Source organism: Lepus europaeus, chromosome 6, assembly GCF_033115175.1.
Source record: "Lepus europaeus isolate LE1 chromosome 6, mLepTim1.pri, whole genome shotgun sequence".
NCBI classification, from domain to species: Eukaryota; Metazoa; Chordata; class Mammalia; order Lagomorpha; family Leporidae; genus Lepus; species Lepus europaeus.
In genome coordinates, this window is record NC_084832.1 from 22,981,449 (window position 1) to 22,990,360 (window position 8,912).

An 8,912-nucleotide genomic window follows, 5' to 3' on the forward strand; every position below is an offset into this window, starting at 1 on the left:
GCTCTCTGAGCATCCAGTATGAAATCCCAAGATTAAAATATAATATTTTATTTCAGTTTTGTTGCAAACCTTACACACATAATGTTGTATCTTAGTTTGGGCACACATACTAAGAATCTGCTGAGAAAATATTGAGTGCCTGGTTTTTATAAAGGGCTTTTCTTGTCTCCTGGCTACCAAGATCATGATGATGTGCCCAACCAACTAGTAGGATAGTATGGGGATAGAATTACTGCATCTTTATGGTATTTTGGGGAAAGGAACCCATTAATTGTTATGATTTTGAATACTACTTTTTGATGTGGAAACTGTGATTTTCAGATGGTATGAGGGACTTTGGTCACGTGTGTGACCTCAATCCCCTGCATGGCTGCTCTGGCAGTAAGTGATATTGACTACGGGAAATGCTCATCTCCTGATTCAGATTCTCCAGTGATAATGACAGCAATATGTCTATAGCAACAGGTCTGTATTCATTCTGATTGATACATGTCCTCTTCATGTCTCACACCAGTGTGTGTCATAGTGACTTCACGCAGACTTAACCCCCTGTTTTCTATGTATCTTGAGACTTGATCTGAGGCCTCATTTTTCTTTCCTTCCTAACACATTTCAGTTACCACCTGTCTTAGAATCTCTACTTTGTTACCTTAAAACTTCCCCTGCCCTTCACAGCTAGATCCTAACTTAAAAAATGCATTATCTCTTGATGACATGATTTGTTTCAAAGATTCCTACTCTTAAAGTACCCAACTTGTGGAGATTTTTTGACTTCAAGGATCCTCTCTCCAACAAACATGTAAGTCCCTCTGAGGCCAATGCCACTGATTTGTAGTCTTCTCATTCCCAGTAGTTCCATCTGAGGTCCTGGTTCCTCTCATTAACCTCTCTATATTGAAGATTTCAATTGCCCTGTTTGTCACTGTATCTTGAACAATATCACAACCCCAGTGCTGATCTCATTATTGCTCTACTTATCTTTACAACTTGTCTTGCACCACTCCCTTTTGCTCACTAAACTTTAGATTTGGTGGATATCTTCCAGGGAGCTATTGTTGCACTACACCATTTTTGTGCCATCCCTGAGTCTTTTTGCTTAGCTTTAGTATTTCTTATCACAAATCAGCTCCTGTTTTTCTTTAGATTTCAAGTAAAATGCCATTAAAATTCTCAGAATTAAGGTCTTAAGAAGTCCATTTGCTCACTGCAATAAGCCTGCTGCTTCCTCTGATACTATAATAATTTTATTAATGCTGAAAAAACAGAGGCCTCCCAGATCTCTTAGCAGAGCTCAGATTCCCTTCTAAAGTTTCATACGAATTGCCAGGTTGTTACTCATCGTCACTATGCCTTACAAACATTACTCAATACAAATTGTGATTTCATTTTTTAAAAATATATCGATTTTAATGTAAGCTTACCGTAAGTTTCCTAAGTGTCGGCTCATAGTCAAAAAATTGCCTTAACGCCTTCCATGGTAAAGAATAGTCATTTGATTGTTATCCATAATCTTCCAAGACTCAGGAGAAACTTGACACAGCATTTAACTACTAAGGCTCAGAAAATGTTTGTCAATGGCTTTCTTCTATTTGCCTCCAGGTGTGAAACTCTTTAATTTACACACTTTAATTTAATACTCTCCCTCAACATTTCCTGATGCTGTACTTTCCAAGAGCATTGCTGGTTGCTGATATACTGAAAAGATACAGTATCTGCAGGATCACTGTTCTCACAATGAAAGACATGTACATTCTCTTGGCAGCTGTAGCAGATTGTATATCTAGATCACACTAAGCATATCTGATATGAACTAGAATTTTACTTTCAATTAATGTTGAAAATGTACATTTAAATATATTTGAATCCTGATTTTTTGCATACTTCTTCTACGATAAGTACTCATGGCATTTGTCTAAAACTAACGCCTTTCAAAGTGCATGGTCTACACACATGCACACTCAAAGATCAACTTGACGTCACTTCACACAAATGTTTCTTTTTTATTTTTTAATTAAATCCCAAGAGAAACCTTTTATTTAAGGAATATAAACTTTATGAATTTCATAAAGAAAACTTCAGGAGCATGTGATTCTTCCCACCATGTCCACCCTTCCACACAAAATCCACCCCTTTTCTTCCTCCTTCTCTTGCTCCCAGACTTATTTTTTGCTAAGTAAAGAGTTCAACAAATTGTATAAAAAATGTACCTCAACAGTCAAGACAAAGAATGTTCAAAGTCATTGCATCTTGAAATTAATTTCACTTATTTAAAAAAGAACAATTAACTTTAAAGAAGAACCCAAGAATGATACATCTTTTGTGAGCATTTAGACATAATTATGACACATAAGAATATTCTCCACTTACTATACGAAAATGAAGTGAATCTTTGAGAGCAAGTTTTTTTTTAAAAGATTTATTTATTTATTTGTTTATTTGACAGGCAGAGTTATAGACAGTGAGAGAGGGAGAGACAGAGAGAAAGGCCTTACTTCCATTGGTTCACTCCCCAGATGGCCGCAACAGATGCAGCTGAGCCAATCCGAAGCCAGGATCCAGGTGCTTCCTCCCATTCTCCCATGTGGGTGCAGGGCCCAAGCACTTGGGCTATCCTCCACTGTGCTCCCAGGCCATAGCAGAGAGCTGGACTGGAAGAGGAGCAACCAGGACTAGAATCGGCACCCATATGGGATGCTGGTGCCACAGGCAGATGATTAAGCTATTGTGCCACAGCACTGGCCCCTGAGAACAAGTTTTAATATTAACTCTCATAACTCTTTTGAGGACAGAGGTCCTGCATGGGAAGTTAGTTCATAGTCACTCCTGTTGTTAATTTACCAGTTAACACTCTTATGTATGACATCAGTGATCACCTGAGGACCTTGACATGAGCTGACGCCCCAACCGGGACTAGAACCTGGGATGCCAGCACTGCAGGCAGAGGATTAGCCTAGTGAGCCATGGTGCTGGCAGGGATAAGAATTCTTTAGCTATTCAGAGTCTCTTGTGTTCCATGTGAATTTCAGCATCATTTTTTCTATATCTGAGAACAATATCCTTTTATTTTTGATTGGGATTGCATTGAATCTGTACATTTTTTTTCAGTAGCATGGACATTTTATGATATTGATTCTTCCAATCCATGAACATGAAAGGTTTTTCCATTTTTTTTGTATCTTATTCTATTTATTTCTTTAAAATTTTGTTATTCTTACCATAATTATCTTTCACATTCTTGGTTATATTTATTCTAAGTTATTTCATTTTTTTGGTATCTATTATGAATTGGATTGATCTAAGAAACTCTTTTTCAGTATTGTCTCTGTATATGAAGGCTGTTGACTTTTTTGTGTTAATTTTATATCCAGCTACTTTAGCAAACTCTTCTATGAATTCCAATCATCTTTTAGTGGATATTTGGATCCTCTATGCATAGAATCATGTCATCTTCAGATAGGGATAATTTGACTTCCTCCTTCGAAATTTGTATGCTTTGATACCTTTTTCTCGGCAAATGGCTCTGGTCAAAACTTCCAGGACTATATTGAACAGCAACATTGAGAGTGGGCATCCTTGTCCGGTTCTGGATCTCAATGCTTCCAACTTTTCCCCATTCAATAAGATGCTGACCATGGGTATGTCATAAATTACCTTGATTGTGTTGAGGAATGTTCCTCCTGTACCCAATTTGCTTAAAGTATTCATCATGAAAAGGTACTGTATTTTATCAAATAGTTTCTCTGCATCTATTGAGATAATCATATAGTTTTTGTTACACAATTTGTTAATGTGAAGTATCACATCGATTGATTTGTGAATGTTGAACCATCCTTGCATACTAGAGATAATTCCCATTTGCTCCATGTAAATTATCTTTCTGATGCATTGTTGGATTCCTTTGGCTTGCATTTTGTTGAGGATTTTTGCATTTATGGTCTTCAGGTAATGGTCTGTAGTTCTCTTTCTCTGTTGTATCTTTTTCAGGTTTAGGACTTAAGGTGATGCTGGCTTCACAGAAAGAATTTGGGAGGATTATCTCCTTTTCAATAATTTTGAACAGCTTGATAAGAATTGGAGTTAGTTCTTTAAATGTGTGGTAGAATTCAGCAGTGATGCCATCTGGTCCCGGGCTTTTCTTTGTTGGGAGGGTCTTTATTACTCATTCAACTTTTGTCTTGGTTATAGATCTCATTAGGTTTTCTGTTTCTTCACAGTTCAATTTTGGTAGGTTCCATGTGTTCAGGAATCTATCCTTTTCTTTTAGATTTCCTGAAATGTTGGCATATGGTTCTTTGTAGTATTTTCTGATGATTCTTTTTATTTCTGTGGTGTCTGTTGTTACATTACCTTTTTTATCTATAATTTTATTAATTTGCATTTTCTTCCTCATTTTTTTGGTTAGTTGGACCAATTCTGTGCCAATTTTGTTTATTTTTTCAAAAAACAACTTCATTTTGCTGATCATTTGTATTGCATTTTTGGCTTGGATTTTGTTTATTTCTTCTCTAATTTTAATTATTTCTTTTCTTCTTCTAGTTTTGGGTTTGGTTTGCTATTGTTTTAATAGGTCCTTGAGATGCCTTGAGAGCTCATTTATTTGTTGCCTTTCCAATTTCTTGTTATAAGCACCAAATCTATAAACTTTCCACTTAACACTGCTTTTGCCGTATCCCATAAATTTTGACATTTTGTCTTATTGCTTCTTTTGCTTCCAGAAATTTGTTTATTTTTCTTTCAATTTCTTCTATGACCCACTGTTCATTTAGGAGCATGTTGTTCAGTCTCCATGTGTTTTCTTTTGTCTAAGAGATTCTTGAGTTGTTCTTTTCCAGCTTCATACTATTGTGGTCAGAGAAGATGCATGGTAAGATTTGGATTTTTTTGAATTTGCTGAGACTTGCCTAGCATGTGGTCACTCCTAGAGAAAATTCCATGCACTTGTAAGAGGACTGTGTATTCTTTGGCATTTGGATGGAAAGCTCTGTGGATATCTGTCAAGTCTATTTGGTCTATAATGTCGATTAACTTCTGTTTCCTTGCTGATTTTCTGTCTGTTTTTTTTTTTTTTTCTCCCTTCATGTGCCAGGATGGCATGAACAGGAGCTTTATTGTTGGGCCGTTGGAAGCTGCAACAGCGCCGAGGATGCAGACTGTGAGGGCCTGGTACAGCTGCTGGATTATGAGCGGCCAGGGGACCAGCCTCAGTGGGCTCTGCTGCTTTGGGCACTTTGTCTCTTCCTAGCTCTGCAGGTAAGGATGCAGGGAGAGGGTTCAGCACTTCAGAAACTGATGGCTGACCTAGTAGATTCCCACACTCTCCTGAGCTTTTACATCATAGTTGGTCCAGTCCTTCTCCTGCAGATTAGTGTCACTGAAGACTGTCCCCGACTCTACACCTTCAGCAGCAAACCTGGCCTGTGGCTGGAAATCAACTGGTTCGAGGCCCCGGCATTAAAATTCTACTATGGTCTTGAAATTTTCATTGTCTTCAGCATTGTAAGACTTGATGGTGCTGCTCAAAATCTCCATGGAGTTTTCCTGAGCACACAGCTTGCACTACTGAACCATAGAGGTGCTGCCACAGCCTCCCTTTAGGGCCACAGTGTCCATCTGCCGGATGTACTGCCACTTCTCTGAAATCTCATCACAGTTCCCACATTTCATCTTGAGGTACCACTGGAAGTCCTTGCCCACGGGCCGGAGGTTGATGACATTCTCCAGCATGGCTTTGAGCTGCACCGTGATTTTTCCCCATGGTGGCCCGCCTCAGCACCCCTCCCCCCCCCCCTTTTTTTTTTGTGGGTTTCAAAAACTCACTTTATTCCAATGTGAAATGAAGATGTGATGGTTTAAAAACAGGAAAAAGTTCTTGATCAGTTGTCCATTGCTGAAAGTGGGGTATTGAAGTCCCCCATTATTACTGCATTGGAGTCTATTTCTCCATTTAGATCCATTAACATTTACTTTAATTGCCAGTTGCCCCTTTAGGTGCATATTCATTTATAATAGACACATCTTCCTATTTACTTGATCCCTTAATCATTACATAATATACTGTTTGTGTCTTTTAATAGTTTTTGTATTAAAGTCCATTTTTTCTGATTGTAGGATGGCTACACCAGTTCTTTACTGGTTTTTGTTAACATGGAATACCTTTTCCAATCCTTTAACTTTGATTCTGTGAGTATCTTTCTTGGAAAGAAATGCTTCTTCTAGGGAGAAAATATTTGGGTTTTCTTTTTTAATCCATTCAACCAGACTGAATCTTAACTATAGATGAGGCCATTTACATTCAAGGTGACTACTGATAAGTAATATCTTGGCCCTGCCATTTTTCTTTTAGTATTCCTATTGTTTACTTTGGATTCCTTTGTACTTGTACTGGGAGATTTTCTGCCTTCACTTTCTTTCATAGTCATGACCTGGTTTCTGTTTCTGTGTCTAGCAGATCCTTATTCATCTTTTGTAGGGCTGAATCGGTGGTGAAAAATTCTTTCAATTTCTGTTTGTTATGGCAGGACATTATTTCACCTTCATTCACAAATGAGAGCTTTGCAGGGTACAATATTCTGGGTTGACATTTCTTTTCCATTAAGTTTTGAAATATATCTCGCTATTCTCTCCTATCCTGTAGGGTTTCTGATGAGAAGTCTGCTGTGAGTCTAATTGGAGATCCTCTAAAAGTAATCTGGCATTTCTCTCATGCACATTTTAGAATATTCTCTTGATGTTTTTCTATGGTGAGTTTGGTACAATGTGTCATGATGAAGATCTTTTCTGGTCATGTCTATTGGGAGTTTTGTGTGCTTCCTGTACTTGGATGTCCCTTTCATTCTCCAAATTATGGAAGCTTTCTGTTATTATTTCACTAAAGAGGCCTTCTAATCCCTTCTCTTTCTCCACACCTTTAGGATCTCCTAAGATCTGTGTGTTGAGTCATTTGTTAGTATCCTGTAGATCTCAGTGTTTTTCAGTTTTCTAATTTCCTCTTCTTGCTTTTGGTCTACCTGTAAAATTTCTTGTGATTTGTTTTCTAAGTCAGATATTCTTTCTTCTGCTTCACTGATAATGTTGTTATGGCTTTCCACTGCATTTTTTATTCATTCTATTGAATTCTTTATTTCCAAGATTTCATTTTTATTTCTTTTTAAGATATCAATTTTGTGGGAGAAAGTTTCTTTATTTCATGTACAGATTTCATTATTTCATGGATTTGCTTCTAAGTAATCCCACGATCAATTTTTTGGGTTCCATTTCTGGTATTTCTTCAATCTCTTCATCTTCACTTTCTGGAATTTTAGTGTTGTGTTGTTTTGGGGATGTCATGTTGTCTTCCTTATTCTTGTTTTGTGAATTGCTGCATTTATTATTCAGCATTTGTTGAGATACTCATCGATTTCTTCCTTGTGTTTTTTCAAGTGATGGCTTTTATCTTTGCACTAAGCCTCTGTGGATTATTGGAGTCCCAGCTTTTTCAGTGAATACTGAGAGTTGTGTGGCGGGTGTGGCCAGGGAGCTCTGTTCAGTGTTCCAGAGCGGAGGGAGTGTCCAGGGTCCTAGCCAGGCAGGGTGTGGTAAATATCCCCCTCTTTTTTTTTTTTTTTTTTGTATCAGAGAGGAGGTTTGGTCTGCTCTGTTGGTGTAGTTGCAGCTTACCTCCTCCCTTCAAAGGAGACCAGTGCGTGGTCATTAGCCCCAGTGGGTATAATATTTGTCCACATTACATCAAGAACCACCCAAAGGATCTGTGCAGTCCTTGGTATAAGCACAGATTCAACTTCAATGACCCTCACCAGGGAATCTGGGAGCCCTGTGCATGTGGTGTCTCCCACAGTGCCTGCCCTGAGTCCCATCCAGACCCTGAGCCCTCCCATGCAGCCTCAGTGTTTTCACAGTCCTAGCACACAAGCCTCCTCCAGTCATGAGCACCCAGCCTCCTGCCCATTCTCCCCACCAGACTCAGGGGTCTTAGCTCAGCTGGCTGCTGGGAGTGTGGACAAGAGTTGGCACAGTTGTTATGTATGTCCAAAATGCCACCTGCTCTCTATCAGCTTGTTATAGGATGCCAGTGCAGGTTGGTCAAGGAGAGAGAACCAAGCCCCCCGCCACCTTTTTCTCCTCCAGTGTGGCAGACACACTGTCCCCACAGGGCTCCCAGCCAGATTCCCACCAGGCTCTTCCCATAGCTTTATTGCCAGTGGCTTGGACTGCAGCAGACTGGTCTCACCTCACTTCAGAGCTGGTACAGAGGTTCTCGGCTGTTGTGTCTTGAGTTGTGCATGTCCACACCCTACACATAGGTCCAGAGTGTCCCTCTAATTTGTGCAGATTTTCCTCTGCCATTTTTTCCCTAACTCTTTCCTGAGAATGTATTCTCTCCACTTTTAAAAAATTATCTTCACCTAGACTGAAACAGTAAGTTCTCTCCCTATCCTGCCATCTTAATTCAATATCCACTGAAGTCTTTCTACCCCCAAAGCAATTACATTGAATTAAAACAAGATTCTAAAAACTTCCTAGGCTTAATCCATTTAAATAGTGGCCTGAGTCAATCTGACATCAATCTCCATTCCCATGAAGAGTTCTGGGGATTTTGTCAAATTCAATGTATTTAATAAGTGGGTCTTAGTTCATCTGGCCCTTGTTAAACCTAGGAAATACATAAGCCAGATATAAATTTGACCCAGAAAGGCATGGTAAAATTGATTTTAATATCTTCAGGTCCACATTGGATCAGTGTACAGAGTTGGAGAAAATTTCTGAGCATCTATTTTTTGATTTTTCTCTGATATTTAAGTAAAACTTGTCGTTGTGCTATCTCCATTGAAATGTCCACTTTAGAGCCTCATAAATTGTTTCTCCTTCCCTATACCTTGTAGTTCTACACATGCTCCATACTTCGAGATGTCATC

General features: G+C 38.8%; 1 pseudogene; it reads right to left on the minus strand.

The window, feature by feature from the left end:
• Positions 1–5,271: 5,271 nt before the first annotated feature.
• On the minus strand, positions 5,272–7,690 carry LOC133762042 (CXXC motif containing zinc binding protein-like; annotated as a pseudogene).
• Positions 7,691–8,912: the final 1,222 nt, after the last annotated feature.